A 16,994-nucleotide genomic window follows, 5' to 3' on the forward strand; every position below is an offset into this window, starting at 1 on the left:
TTTATATTTTAAGGGTGGCAAGGTTGTGGGAGGAGGCAGATATTAAACATAATAAGTAAATTTGACAACACAGTATATTAATAGAAGAAGATAAGGAGAAATGTAAAACTAGGTATCTTAGTTATCTAGTGCTACTATAACAGAAATACTGCAAGTGGATGGTTTTAACAAAGAGAAATTTATTCTCTCACAGTCCAGTAGGCTACAAGTCCAAATTCAGGACATCAGATCCAGAGGAAGGCATTCTCTGTGGGATCTGGAGGAAGGTCCATGTCATCAATTTTCCCTTGACCTAGAAGCTTCTCCGCAAGGGAACCTCAGGTTCAAAGGACACGCTCTGCTCCTGGCATTCCTTTCTTGGTGGTATGAAGTCCCCACGTCTCTCTGCTTTCTTCTCTCTTTTATATTGCAAAAGAGATTGGCTTAAGACACTATCTAATCTTGTAGAGGAAATCGTGGTGGCATAGTGGTAAAGTGCTGTGGCTGCTAACCAAACAATTGACAGTTCACATCCACCAGGCCCTCCTTGGAAACTCTGTGGTGCAGTTCTACCCTGTCCTATAGGGTCACTATGAGTCGGAATCCATTCGAAGATGAAGGAGTGACCCATGTGGGTATATTGGGGAACAGCACTACAGACAGACAAAACAGTAAGTGCAATGCTTCCAAGACGGGACCATGTCTTGAATATTCAGGGAAAGGGAATGGCTGAGTAAGTGAAAAGAAGCCCTCATGGCCCAGCAGTTAAGCTCTTGGCTGCTAAACAAAACGTCAGTGTTTTAAATCCACCAGCTCCTCTTCAGAGAAAGATGTGTCAGTCTGCTTCTGTAAAGATTTTACAGCATTGGAAGCCCTATGGGCAGTTCTACTGTATCCTATAGGGTTGTTATGAGTTGAAATCAACTCGAAGGCAACGGGAATGAAGGGGAGAGAACAGGGCGTGAAATCTCAGCAGCACTAGGAGTCCAGATTTCTTAAGGTCTCAAAAGCCATTGTAAGGACTTTGACTTTTATTTTGTAGGGTTTGGATTAGAGAAATGACGTGCACTGACATAAGTTTTAGCATTACTCGAGGCCCTGAGTTGAGAATAGACTGAACAGGCAGGAGTAGGCTATTGCAATAATTCAGGTGAGACATTATGGTGGCTTAGGACCAGCCAATGGAAGTGATAAGTAGTCAGATTCATGATATATTTTGAATTGGATTTTCCTGATGGAATAGACATAGAATATGAAAGAAGTCAAAGATTGTTACCTCCAAGGGAACAGAACCCTTTTGGACTCAATGGGTCCTTGTCTTTCTCTTGTAAGAATACACAGAGGAGACAATTTTGGGTCAGCTCTAATAGGTTTATTTTACTTGTAACAAGTAAAAGGAGTCAGTGGGGGCTTATGCCTTTCCAAAAGACTGACTCAGAAAGGGGATGCATAAGCCCCCACTGAAAATCTTGATTGAGTCTAGTCACAGCCTTTTTCGCAAGTTCAATATAGTCCATCCTTTTTTGTTGAGATATTGAAGTCAAACGTTTTCAGAAAATCAGCAAAGTAAAAACTTATCTGCAGATGAAAAAACTTAATATGGCCATGATTAATTCATAAACATAACTCTTAATAGTGGAAGACCTAATAGAAATTAATTACAAGAGTAACGCAAAGGCCAAATAAAATCAGTTAAAAAAAACTTAATTTTTATCTAAAGTTTTCACATTCATATGCATGTGAAAGCTGGACACCTTTGGGTGTCCTTTTTAACCTCAAGCTTTGAGAAAAAAACTGATTCCTGAAGCCACTTTGAGTCAAACAATAATCCAGATAAACTAGTAAAACCATTTTGCTCTGGGTGCGGTGCTTTTTTTTAAGAAATTCTGTCTGCTTTGAGAAACTGACTCCAAAGATCAGACTGAGAGTTATGTATAGGATAAATCAGCAATCAATTTAATCAGTCTTCAAGACATTATTGTATGAAATACATGTCTAAAGTTTATAATCGAATGTTCACCCTCTTACTATATGGAAAATTAGGTATCTTAAAGAAATAAGGTACTCAGAAGAGATCAACCTCATGGCTCAGACTCCATTTTGTCTTAGGTTCCACTTCTGTTTCTGAGAAAGTGGCCCATGACTGTTAATACGTAAATCAAGGAGGAGCAGCTTGCCCTAGTATGTTTTAGACAGATTAACTGGAGACCTCCAACAGGAGAAGTCCATCCTGTATTATCTTGCTAATCATGTATTCTTTGATAGAAATTTGTTTGTCACATGTAAATTGCTCTATACCTTCTGTTTTCTCTAGACAAACTTTGTGTGCTCCTTCTAGATATATTTTATGTGATATGTCAACCTATATGGTTTAGATGATCCCTTTCCAACTGATAGTGAATTTATGTGGGCAATCTCTTGTTCAGAGTCCTGGCAAATACATGGGCAATGCACTCTGAGAGTCTTAAGATTATCTTTAGATATTCATAGTAATGATGCTAGTAAATACTAGAAAGATAAATGTTAATTTGTTACCCATTATAAAACGAGAGTCAGAAGAAATCTCATTGGTCCAACATTCAGGATATGGTTGGTAGGCTTAATTCCTACTTATAGAATATCAAAATATTTTAAGAAATTTATCAATTATCATAGAACAAATAACAGACAAAATTGCTAGAGGGATAGAAACACAACAGCGATCTTTGACTTCATTAAGCCGAGGTGACGTGAAATAACAAAATAGATGAGATTTTTTTTATTAGCCCAAGAAAGTATAGCTTGTAGATTTATTTGGTTGGTTACCATCAAGAATAAGTACGTAGGCTAAACCATGGCAAGGAACAGTAATATTCTTAGTCTGCATAAAAGACAAAAGAAAATTTGGGGCTAAAATGTTGATGTACATTGAGTCTGCAATTGATGAGAACTTTGCTCTTATTTAAGATCCTGGTGAAGAACCAGATGGTATCCAGTGGAAAACCAGCACCATGAGTTTAAAGAGCCCGCAATGGATGTCATCTAGGAGCTTGACTAAGTCCAGGGATTGATCATTGATGTGTTATCTCCAATCTCCAATCAAAAAGAGAGAATGATTTTTAAAAATTAAAGTCATTATTCACTGTCCTTGAGCATAGAAAATGTTACCCAGCTGGATCTGGGCTCACAAGGACTCACAAGGACACATCAACTACACCCTGCAGTATAAAGACAATAGCTAAGGTAGTCATAGAAAATATTTTTTAAGGAACATTTCACATAAACCAGAACACAAAAGACTCATCTTTTTCTATTAACATTTAGTGAATAGAAAATTTGTTGGACCAATAAAGACCCTCCTGACTGTCGATTACTGAAACCTGTAGCAATGATTGTTAAGAAAGGCAATTCAAGGAGGCAGGACAAAGATGGTTGGCTAGGTAGAAGCTACCTCAGATCCCTCTTGCAAGAAAGACTCGAAAAACAAGTGAATCGATCAAATACATGACAATCTATGAACCCTGACCATCAAACACAGATCTAAAGAGTTGACATGAGTGACAGAGACAAAGAACGAGCAACCACGGGGAAGCAATGACTGTTTTCAGAGCCTGGAGCCAGCGTCCCAGTCAGAAAACCTTGGCGCCAGGCTTTAGACTGGGCACAGGGGAGCTGAGCAGGGCATCCTGAGACAGCACAAACATGGGAGGCAGCCCTAGCACCCAGAAGTGACCTCGGGGGAAGCCCAGCCAATGCACGCAGGCAGCACAGCAACACGGCTGACAGGAGGAGAAGTTACCGGGAGGCAGCGACGGGTTTTAGAGCTTGGAGTGCAGCATCCCAGCCGGGGAACCTTGGTGCTGGGGTTTAGACTGGGAACAGAGGAATTGACCACGGCTTCTGAGAGAGCACAAGCACAGGCCTGACCCTCGGGGGCAATTCTGACCCAGCCAACACACACAGGCTACACACCCCTCGGGAATTTCAGATACAACAGTCATCACCAAGCAAGATAAGTAACTTTGTCTATATTCCAGGGGTGCTACTCTCTCCTATCTATCTGATAACTCCCCTCCCCTTCCTAGGCGGATTCATTAACATTGGAATTTCCTGAGCCAGAGAGTGAAGTGCTTTGCGTTTTTTTTTGTTGTTGTTGTCGTTTCCTAACTCATTCTCCTGGCCTGAGAGAAAAAGCAGCTACAAAAAACCCAGGGACCAAAAATCCTTCCCTGACTTCCCGAAATTGGACTAAAAATACAGAACCAGCTCCAGCCAAGCATATGAGATCCACAGTCTTGGGCTTTCATCCCTACAGGGAACAAAGTGGCTATTATAATGCAAAGGCAATTCTGATAGGGATCTGACTGTAATTGTTTCAGCAGATTACTGGAAAGACAAGTTTCCTAGGTCTGATATCTCTGCATATTAAACAGAGCCCCCACTGACCCACAATAGGGAACTGAGGGCTGAAGCTCCCCCCAGACCACCTAGCCTCCTGCCTTAGGGGTCTGAGGATGGTGATACCTACCAATCTGTAGAGGAACATGCATTGGGTGCCTAAGGTACAGTGCAGAGCCCACCCACCAAAGTGCTTTAGGAATAGAGACACACCTACCTCACTGGCACTTGGGGGAAGCCTGTCAGCATCCTGCCCCCCCGGAGTGTGACCCTCTGCTGCTACTAGTATCCGGTGCACACAACTATCACCACTACTCCTCTAGGTGGATAGGTGACAGTCTGCACCACACACTTGGTGACCCAAAATCAGATTCTACTCAAGAATAGTGAATGGACTCTTGGGCTTATATAACTGGTAACAGCCCAAACCAGCTGATAATAGGACACAAGTGATTCAAGGGCTACAACAATCAAGACAGTGCAATCTAGTAGCCCATCTATGTATATTGAAAGAAAACAAAACAAGATAAGACTCAGTGAGCAAATATAAAATAAATCATTACAACATCTTATAGATGGCTCGGAGACAGCAGTTGATATCAAACCACATGAAGAAGCAGACCATGATTGCTTCTACAACTCCCCAAATTAAAGAATCAAAATCTTTCCCAAATGAAGATACAATCCTGGAATTGCCAGATGCAGAATATAAAAAACTAATTTACAGAATGCTTCAAGACATCAGGGATGACCTCAGAAATGAAATAAGGCAATCTACAGAAAAAGCCAAGGAACACACTGATAAAGCAGTTGAAGAAATCAAAAAGATTATTCAAGAACATAGTGGAAAAATTGATAAGCTGCAAGAATCCATGGAGAGACAGCATTCAGAAATCCAAAAGATTAACAGTAAAATTACAGAATTAGACAACTCAGTAGGAAGTCAGAGGAGCAGAATTGAGCAATTGGAATGCAGAGTGGGGGAGATGGTGGATAAGGCAATTGACAACAATATAGTTGAAAAAAAAATCAGATAAAAGAATTAAAAAAAATGAAGAAACCCTAAGAATCATGTGGGACTCTATCAAGAAGAATAACTTGCGTGTGATTGGAGTTCCAGAACAGGGAGGGATAACACAAAATACAGAGAGAATAGTTGAAGATCTGTTGGCAGAAAACTTCCCTGACATCATGAAAGATGAAACGATATCTATCCAAGATGCTCATCAAACCCCATATACGATTGATCCAAAAAGAAAATCACCAAGACATATTATCATCAAACTTGCCAAAACCAAACATAAAGAGAAAATTTTAAAAGCAGCCAGGGATTAAAAAAAAAAAAGGTCTCCTACAAAGGAGAATCAATAAGAATGAGTTCAGACTACTCAGCAGAAACCAGGCAGTCAAGAAGGCAATGGGATAACATATATAGAGCACTGAAGGAGAAAAACTGCCAGCCAAGGATCATATATCGAGCAAAACTCTCTCTCAAATACGAAGGTGAAATTAAGACATTTACAGATAAACACAAGCTTAGAGAATTTGCAAAAACCAAACCAAAGCTACAAGAAATACTAAAGGAAATTGTTTGGTCAGAAAATCAATACTATCAGATACCAGCACAACACAAGGTCACAGAACAGAACATCCTGATGTCAACTCAAATAGAGAAATCACAAAAACAAATTAAGATTAATTTTAAAAAGAAAAAAATGCTCAAAACAGGGAATCACTGAAGTCAATATGTAAAAGATCACAATAATCAAAAAGAGGGACTAAATACAGGAGGCATAGAACTGCCATATGGAGAGGAATACAAGGCGATATACAACAATAGAAGTTAGCATTTTACCTAGAAAAATAAGGGTAAATATTAAGGTAACCACAAAGAGGTATAATAATTCCACAACTCAAAATAAAAACCAAGAAAAACATAACGACTCAGCAAACATAAATTCAGCTACTATGAAAATGAGGAACACACAATTTGCAAAGAAAAACATCTCAGCACAAAAAAGTAAGTGGAAAAATGAAATTGTCAACAACGCACACAAAAAGGCATCAAAATGACAGCACTAAACACATACTTATCTATAATTACACTGAATGTAAATGGACTAAATGCACCAATAGACAGAGTCTCAGACTGGATAAAGAACCATGATTCATCTATATGCTGCCTACAAGAGACACACCTTAGACTTAGAGACACAGGCAAACTAAAACTCAAAGGATGGAAAAAAATATGTCAAGCAAACAACAAGCAAAAAAGAGCAGGTATAGCAATATTAATTTCTAACAAAATAGACTTTAAAGTTAAATCCACCACAAAGGATAAAGAAGGACACTACATAATGATTAAAGGGACAGTTGACCAGGAAGATATAACCATATTAAATATTTATGCACCCGATGACAGGGCTGCAAGATACATAAAACAAACTTTAACAGAGCTGAAAAGTGAGATAGACACCTCCACAATTATAGTATGAGACTTCAACACACCACTTTCGGAGAAGGACAGGACTTCCGGTAAGAAGCTCAATAGAGACACGGAAGACCTAATTGCTACCATCAACCAACTTGACCTCACAGGCTTATACAGAACACTCCACCCAACAGTGGCAAAGTATACTTTTTTTTCTAGCTCACATGGAACATTCTCTACAACAGACCACATATTAGGTCATAAAACAAACCTTTGCAGAATCCAAAACATCGAAATATTACAAAGCATCTTCTGAGAGCACAAGGCCATAAAAGTGGAAATCAATAACAGAAAAACTAGGGAAAAGAAATCGAATACTTGGAAACTGAACAATACCCTGCTGAAAAAAGACTGGGTTATAGAAGACATTAAGGAGGGAATAAAGAAATTCATAGAATGCAACGAGAATGAAAACACTTCCTATCAAAACCTCTGGGACACAGCAAAAGCAGTGCTCAGAGGTCAATTTATATCAATAAATGCACACATACATAAAGAAGAAAGAGCCAAAAGCAGAGAACTGTCCCTACAACTTGAACAAACAGAAAGCGAGCAACAAAAGATCCCATCAGGCACCAGAAGAAAACAAATAATAAAAATTAGAGCTGAACTAAATGAATTAGAGAACAGAAAAACAATTGAAAGAATTAACAAAGCCAAAAGCTGGTTCTTGGAAAAAATTAACAAAATTGATAAACCATTGGCCAGAATGACTAAAGAAATACAGGAAAGGAGACAAATGACCCGAATAAGAAACGAGATGGGCCATATCACAACAGACCCAACTGAAATTAAAAGAATCATATCAGATTATTATGAAAAATTGTACTCTAACAAATTTGCAAACCTAGAAGAAATGGATGAATTCCTACAAAAACACTACCTACCTAAACTAACACAATCAGAAGTAGAACAACTAAATAGACCCATAACAAAAAAAGAGATTGAAAAGGTAATCAAAAAACTCACAACGAAAAAAAGCCCTGGCCCAGACGGCTTCACTGCAGAGTTCTACCAAACTTTCAGAGAAGAGTTAACACCACTACTACTAAAGGTATTTCAAAGCACAGAAAATGACGGAATACTACCTAACTCATTCTATGAAGCCACCATATCCCTGATACCAAAACCAGGTAAAGATACCACAGAAAAAGGAAATTACAGACCTATATCCCTCATGAACATAGATGCAAAAATCCTCAACAAAATTCTAGCCCATAGAATTCAACAACATATCAAAAAAATAATCCACCATGACCAAGTGGGATTTATACCAGGTATGTGATGCTGGTTTAATATTAGAAAAACCATTAATGTAATCCACCATATAAATAAAACAAAAGATAAAAACCTCATAATCTTATCAATTGATGCAGGAAAGTCATTTGACAAAGTCCAACACCCATTTATGATAAAAACTCTCAGCGAAATAGGAATTGAAGGAAAATTCCTCAACATAATGAAGGGCATCTATACAAAGCCAACAGCCAACCAACATCACTCTAAATGGACAGAGCCTGAAAGCATTTCCCTTGAGAATGGGAACCGGAAAAAAACGCCCTTTATCATTGCACTTATTCAACATTGTGCTAGAGGTCCTAGCCAGAGTAATTAGGCTAGACAAAGACATAAAGGGCATCCGGATTGGCAAGGAGGAAGTAAAATTATCTCTATTTGCAGATGACATGATCTTATACCCAGAAAACCCTAAGGAATCCTCCAGAAAACTACTGAAACTAATAGAAGAGTTTGGCAGAGTCTCAGGTTATAAGATAAACATCCAAAAATCACTTGGATTCCTCTACGTCAACAAAAAGAACATCGAAGAGGAAATAACCAAATCAATACCATTCACAGTAGCCCCCAAGAAGATAAAATACTTAGGAATAAATCTTACCAAAGATGTAAAAGACCTATACAAAGAAAGCTACAAAGTTCTAGTGCAAGAAACTAAAAAGGACCTACATAAGTGGAAAAACATACCTTGCTCATGGATAGGAAGACTTAACATAGTAAAAATGTCTATTCTACCAAAAGGCATCTATACATACAATGCACTTCTGATCCAAATTACAATGACATTTTTTTAATGTGATGGAGAAACAAATCACCAACTTCATATGGAAGGGAAAGAAGCCTCGGATAAGTAAAGCATTACTGAAAAAGAAGAAGAAAGTGGAAGGCCTCACTCTACCTGATTTTAGAACATATTATACAGCCACAGTAGTCAAAACAGCCTGGTCCTGGTACAACAACAGGCACATAGACCAATGGAACAGAATTGAGAACCCAGATATAAATCCATCCACGTATGAGCAGCTGATATTTGACAAAGGCCCAGTGTCAGTTAATTGGGGACAAAACGGTCTTTTTAACAAATGGTGCTAGCATAACTGGATATCCATTTGCAAGAAAATGAAACAGGACCCATACCTCACACCATGCACAAAAACTAACTCCAAGTGGAACAAAGACCTAAACATAAAGACTAAAATGATAAAGATCATGGAAGAAAAAATAGGGACAACGTTAGAAGCCCTAACACAAGGCATAAACAGAATACAAAACATTACCAAAAATGATGAAGAGAAACCCGATAACTGGGAGCTCCTAAAAATCAAACACCTATGCTCATCTAAAGACTTCACCAAACGAGGAAAAAGACCACCTACACACTGGGAAAGAATTTTCAGCTATGACATCTCTGACCAGCGCCTGATCTCTAAAATCTATATGATTTTGTTAAAACTGAACCATAAAAAGACAAACAACCCAATCAAGAAGTGGGCAAAGGATATGAACACGCACTTCACTAAAGAAGATATTCAGGCTGCTAACAGATACATGAGAAAATGCTCTCGATCATTAGCCATTAGAGAAATGCAGATTAAAACTACGATGAGATCCCATCTCACTCCAACAAGGCTGGCATTAATCCAAAAAACACAAAATAATAAATGTTGGAGAGGTTGCGGAGAGATTGGAACTCTTAAACACTGCTGGTGGGAATGTAAAATGGTGCAACCACGTTGGAAATCTATCTGGCGTTTTCTTAAAAAGTTAGAAATACCACTAGCATACAACCCAGAAATCCCACTCCTTGGAATATACCCTAGAGAAATAAGAGCCTTCACACGAACAGATATATGCACACCCATGTTTATTGCAGCACTGTTTACAATAGCAAAAAGCTGGAAGCAACCAAGGTGTACATCAACAGATGTATGGTTAAATAAATTATGGTATATTCACACAATGGAATACTATGCATAGCTAAAGAACAGTGACAAATCTGTGAAACATTTCATAACATGGAGGAACCTGGAAGGTATTATGCTGAGCGAAATCAGTCAGAGGCAAAAGGACAAATATTGCATAAGACCACTATTATAAGATCTTGAGAAATAGTATAAACTGAGAAGAACACATACTTTTGTGGTTATGAGGGTGGAAGGGAGGGAGGGTGGGAGAGGGTTATTTACTGATTAGTTAGTAGATAAGAACTACTTTAGGTGAAGGGAAGGACAATACTCAATACATGGAAGGTCAGCTCAACTGGACTGGACCAAAAGCAAAGTAGTTTCCGGGATAATCTGAAGGCTTTGAAGGTCAGCGGAGCAGGGGCGGGGGGTTTGGGAACTATGGCTTAAGGGGACTTCTAAGTCAACTGGCAAAATAATTCTATTATGAAAACATTCTGCATTCCACTTTGAAGTGTGGCGTCTGGGGTCTCAAATGCTAACAAGCGGCCATCTAAGATGCATCAATTGGTCTCAACCCACCTGGGTCAAAGGAGAATAAAGAACACCAAGGTCACCCAATAACTATGAGCCCAAGAGACATAAAGAGCCACATGAACCAGAGACTTACATCATCCTGAGACCAGAAGAACTAGACGGTGCCTGGCCACAAACGATGACTGCCCTGACAGGAAGCACAAAAGAGAACCCCTGAGGGAGCAGAAGATCAGTGGGATGCAGACCCAAAATTCTCATAAAAAGACCAGACTTAATAGTCTGACTGAGACTAGAAGAATCCCGGCGGTCATGGTCCCCAAACCTTCTGTTGGCCCAGGACAGGAACCATTCCCGAAGACAACTCATCAGACATGGAAGGGACTGGACAATGGGTTGGAGAGAGATGCTGATGAAGAGTGAGCTACTTGTATCAGGTGGACACTTGACACTGTGTTGGCATCTCCTGTTTGGAGGGGAGATGGGAGGGTAGAGAGGGTTAGAAACTGGCAAAACCATCAGGAAAGGAGAGACTGGAAGGAGGGAGCAGGAGACTCATTAGGGGGAGAGTAAGTGGAAGTATGGAGTAAGGTGTATATAAGCTTATATGTGACAGACTGACTTGATTTGTAAACTTTCACTTAAAGCACAATAAAAATTATTTAAAAAAAAAAAAAAAGAAAGGCAATTCAAAATGTAAGATCACAATTTCTAACCAATCTGTGAAAAAGTAAAGATTTCAATGATTTTGTGCTTTTTGTAAAGTGACTCTGCAACTTTCTTTGGACTTGGGCAGACCTGGCTCTTTGTGGCAGCATGCTTGTGCATTTTCCCATTCTTGCTTATTCTATAGTATTCCTTAGACTTGGACAGACATGGCTCTACAAACATGCTTGTCCACTTCTCACTTTTGCCGTTCTGAATACATGAACCAGCTAAAAGATTTAAGTGGCTATTCAAGAGACAAAACAAAGACAGGTACACGAGCATCATAAAAATAAGTGCTGTAGAGGTGTTAAGAACCGTTTTTGCTCTAGCCCTTTCATTAATTTTTTATTTTAACATTTACTTGCAGTGTTCTTCTTTCTATTCAAGCTTATGTGTCTTGGTGTATGCCTCAATGAGTTGGTGCCTTCTCCCTGAAGGGTAGAGTCACTTCAAGTGATTCAAAAGTTCCAGCTCCAACCCATTCCCGATAGTGAGACTGCCAGCCCTCACAGGTCTTTAGGGCAGGCAGAATGAGATTTTTACTCGGTTAGGCAGGCCAGCGTCCCTTGACAGCTTGAAGAAGCTACAGAAGAAGAGACCTCCAACCGAATTCTCTTTAAGAATAAAGAGTATAAATCTCTCACGGGGGTTTGAGACAGGTAGGATTAACTGTGCTTGCAGAACAAAAACAGCTGTTAAAATGTTACCATCTAGAGGTTGGGAAAACAGGAATCACATCCTGTAAACATGAGATAAGGTTGAAATATCCCTTGAATTACTATCTCCTTCTTAGTGTTTTTTTTTCCCCCCTTTACAGGCTCCAAAAGTGCAGAAGAACAAAGTGTGACCACTGTTTAACCTTCCTTAGCCCGCCGAAGAGGGAGACATAGTGCTGAAGATCAGTGTGCCTACACTAAGATGGCGACGTATTGCTGAAGATCAGTGTGCCTACGCTAAGACGGCGACGTATTGCTGAAGATCAGTGTGCCTACGCTAAGACGGCGACGTATTGCTGAAGATCAGTGTGCCTACGCTAAGACGGCGACGTATTGCTGAAGATCAGTGTGCCTACGCTAAGACGGCGACACAGTGCTGAAGATCAGTGTGCCTACACTAAGATGGCGATGTAGTGCTGAAGATCAGTGTGCCTACACTAAGACGGCAACACAGTGCTGAAGATCAGTGTGCCTACGCTAAGATGGCGATGTAGTGCTGAAGATCAGTGTGCCTACACTAAGACGGTGACACAGTGCTGAAGATCAGTGTGCCTACGCTCAGATGGCGATGTAGTGCTGAAGATCAGTGTGCCTACACTAAGATGGCGATGTAGTGCTGAAGATCAGTGTGCCTACACTAAGACGGTGACACAGTGCTGAAGATCAGTGTGCCTACGCTAAGATGGCGATGTAGTGCTGAAGATCAGTGTGCCTACACTAAGACGGTGACACAGTGCTGAAGATCAGTGTGCCTACGCTAAGACGGTGACACAGTGCTGAAGATCAGTGTGCCTACGCTAAGATGGCGATGTAGTGCTGAAGATCAGTGTGCCTACGCTCAGATGGCGATGTAGTGCTGAAGATCAGTGTGCCTACACTAAGATGGCGATGCAGTGCTGAAGATCAGTGTGCCTACACTAAGACGGCAACACAGTGCTGAAGATCAGTGTGCCTACGCTAAGATGGCGATGTAGTGCTGAAGATCAGTGTGCCTACACTAAGACGGCAACACAGTGCTGAAGATCAGTGTGCCTACGCTAAGACGGCGATGTAGTGCTGAAGATCAGTGTGCCTATGCTAAGATGGCGATGTAGTGCTGAAGATCAGTGTGCCTACGCTAAGACGGTGACACAGTGCTGAAGATCAGTGTGCCTATGCTAAGATGGTGACATAATGCTGAAGATCAGTGTGCCTACGCTATATCCCATAATTAGTGATACCAAGAGCTGCCGAGAGGGCTCCATCTTGAATATCAGTGGGCTCCATCTTGGATTCCAGATGTGCATGCAACCTAATTATTATGCACCGCCATTCTTAGAAGTGTCCACCCCTTGAAAGAAACCCACTAAATATTCATTACTATATTGTCTCCCTTGCTTCCCTTTTCGAGTCAATCTTTTGGAGAGGCATGAGCCCTCACTGACTTATTTTGCTTGTCACAAGCAAAATAAACCTGTTAGAGTTGAACACAAAATTGTCTCCTCTATGTATTCTTACAAGAGAAAGACAAGGACCCATTAAGTCCAGAGGTCCTCCATACCCACAGCGGTAACAGGATGACTCCAAGGTTTTTATCATAAGTGATTTGAAGAGCGGGGATAGTATTATTTGAGACTGGAAAGACTTGATGGAGCAAGTTTTGGGAGTAGGAGTTAAATTTCAAACGTATTTTAGCTATATATTTAGAATCGAACTGAAATTTTGCTGAATACAATTGACCAAGTGTTAATCAACATTTAGCTAAAGTCAGATATCACCCATCACAGAGTGACTTCTGAGATACAATTTAAAACCTAAATTTTTAACCACAGACGTATTTAATTTTATTGTCGAACATTTCAGTAGATAATTTTTTAAAGTTTGACATTACAGTGTAGGACACACAATTTTTTACCATTGACAAACATTGCTGGCACTGTGATGCACAGTTGTGGTGTGACAAAGATACTCACTTTTAACTAAAATTTTTGGAAAACGAAGATTATTTTTTAGATACTTTGTTATTGCAATAAGGTTCTTGCCTCTCACTGGTCAAGAATGAGCAAGTAAGGCACAGGCATGTGGTTTATCCACAACAGCAAAGCTTTATCGAAGAGGTTTGCAAGCGGAGACGAGGAGGGCCTAGAGCAAAGCATACCCCTGTCTCACGGAAGGAAAGACAAGCCTGAGTTTTTAAAAGTTATTCTTGGGCGGGAAAAGATTCACGTTTATTCATAGACACAGGTGGGGATATATTAACTAAGGTGCGTGCACAGCAGCTTTCCAAGATGGCTCCTGTCCCGGAGGCCTCTGGGATTCGTAGCAGGACTTATTATGGGGTGTCACACCTGTGCAGTCTCTCACTCCCAGGGTTCGATTCTCTGGCGGGGGCTGTAGCCCCTCACTGCCCCTGGTAGAAAGTCACACAGCGGTCACGGGTCACAGGTGGATGTTCTGCGCATGTCCCTGGGCCTGGTCTTCTCCAGCTGCTTCTGAAAGGCAACTTTAAAGAAGTTTGCAGGCTATTTTTAGATACCCTGCCCCACTGTTCTGGGGAATGGCTTTGTTTCTGCGCCCTGGCCCATTTCTTGTTACTTTGTTTGCAGATTTGGGGGGCCCCTCTGTTCCTTGTCTTAATAGGTCTCTAGGTTCCACACTCAACCCCCTATTACCTCCCCGATAGTATAGTCTATTTCTCTTTTACTTGCTTCTCTCCTAACCAAACCACTCTCTTTGCTATTCCACAAACAGGCACCCTCCCAATCTCAGGGCCTTTGCTCCCTGTCTTACTCTGTGTTCCCCTAACATTTCTTTTTTTTTTGTACTTCTTTTTTATGCCTATATTGGAGACGATTTTGTTCTGGATCTTAATTGATTTTGTAGGTTTTCCCACCTTGTGAAATTTTGAGGTCCCAAAATACTCTTAATTCTTCCTCAAAAGATGAGGAGATTCTCCGAGGGGACTTCTACTTGAAAGACTACTACAGGTAGTCCCTGACTTACTTTTGGGTTCTGTTCCATCGACTCTGACACAAGTCTGTTCTGACCTAAGTCAAACGCCTTTTTTTCTTCTTTTTTAGGTTTCACTATTATTGCCTTTTATTATCAGTATCTTTATAAACATGATCTTTATTTGTCTTTGATAGTTGCAAACATTACATATAAACTTTCAAATACATTTTAACATTGTATGTAGCACGTATCACTAATAATAAGATTAAGCAAAAAAAAAAAAAAAGATGGTGGTAAGCACGGATTGTCAGTAACTTGAAGACGCCGTTAAGTCCTAGACTACCTGTAGCCTAAATGAATTTAAATATTTAATAATTAAACATAGTATTTAAAAGTTATTTTGTTTAATGTTAAGTATGCTAGCAGTGGGAATTGACTTGATGGCAACGGGTTTGGTTTTTTGGGGTTTATGCTAGCACACCAAACAATTCTACAGAGATATGAATTGTACTTATATTTAAATTACTTAAGACTGGGGATGAAGCCGTGAAAAGAATGACATGGTGGAGGCCAGAGTCACACAAACCAAGAAAGAAAATAATTTAAAGATGGGATGGGTCATAAATATACTTGGTAACTCTTTTTTTTGAATGAAACAAAACAAAAAAAACAAAAAACAAACTCATGGCCATCAAGTGGATTCCAACTCATAGCCACCCTACAGTGAGTTTGGTTTTTTGAGTAAGTGAATAAAAATCCTCCAGTCCCTATACTTATCAGGGGGAAAAAAAAAAAGTGACTCAAATCAGCTTCCATCCAGCTGGATCACAAAACCATAGAAAGTTACAACTTTCTATGAACTATTATCTGCCCGTTGAATTTCACTCACACATAGGAACTCCGTTGATATTTTCATTCAGGCAAGAATAATAGAAGTAATAGTAGTAAACATGCATTGAGTAATTACTATTTAACACACACACTCATTGCTTTACATAGCCAGTAACATGCTTTACATGTTACCTCTTAAATCCTGACAGCAACACTATAAATCCTACTATTATTATCCCCATTTTACAGATGACACACTGAGGCTTAGAAAGGTTAAAAGGTTTGGTTCAGGTTACCAAGCTAGTACAAGGCAGCATACTAAGACTTGAGCCCAAGCAGTTTAGCTCCAAAGGCAACTTTAGACACTAAGTAACATATTTCAAAGGTTTTTTTTTTTTTTTTTTTTATGCCTAAGGACAAAAGGGAAACCCTGGTGGCTAGTGATTAAGTGCTATGGCTGCTAACCAAAGGGTCGGCAGTTTGAATCCACCCAGGCGCTCCGTGGAAACTCTATGGGGCAGTTCTACTCTGTCCTATATGGTCGCTGTGAGTCGGGATCGACTCGACAGTACTGGGTTTTGGTTAAGGAAAAGCTAGAGTATGCAAAAAAAAAAAAAAAAAAAAAAACCTGTTTAAAGATAATAGAATTTGAAACATTCTGTCAACCTCCCCAAACATTATTTACTACGTATGATTTTTTAGCCCATAAATGCAAGAACAAAATAAAAATGCTGATGATCAAAACCACCCCTTTTGCTCCCCTAGCCTCCTTAAGTCTTCATCAGCTTCCAGTTTCTGGTTGAATAGCCTCATACTCAATGTCCATGTCTCGGAAATTCTCCTTCTGAACAAAGAGACCCTGCAGTCCTCTGAATCTTCGAAGTTCTCTTGGCCACCTAGCTTCCTACCCCAGTCTTCCAGTTCGCTTTTTGTTTTTACTGCGTTCCCCTGTTCCCTTGAGCTTCACAAACTTCACATTCAGAGAACCGCAACTATGCAACTCAGGCACCAGCAAGGAACACTGTCTCCACAGTGTTTACTAGGCCTCCAACACTCGCCCTCCCCCTCCGCCCAGCTCCGAGAAGCTTCCAGGAAATGTCCTTGTTATCACTCCCCTCCCGGGCTGGGGGCTGGGAGCGGGCGGTCCCCTCCGCCCCCAGCTCGGGCTGCTCCCTGGAGCTCGCTCAGGCGCCGCCGCGCCGCAGTCCACGGCGAGTGGCACCCGGA

Source organism: Loxodonta africana, chromosome 20, assembly GCF_030014295.1.
Source record: "Loxodonta africana isolate mLoxAfr1 chromosome 20, mLoxAfr1.hap2, whole genome shotgun sequence".
Taxonomy (NCBI): Eukaryota; Metazoa; Chordata; class Mammalia; order Proboscidea; family Elephantidae; genus Loxodonta; species Loxodonta africana.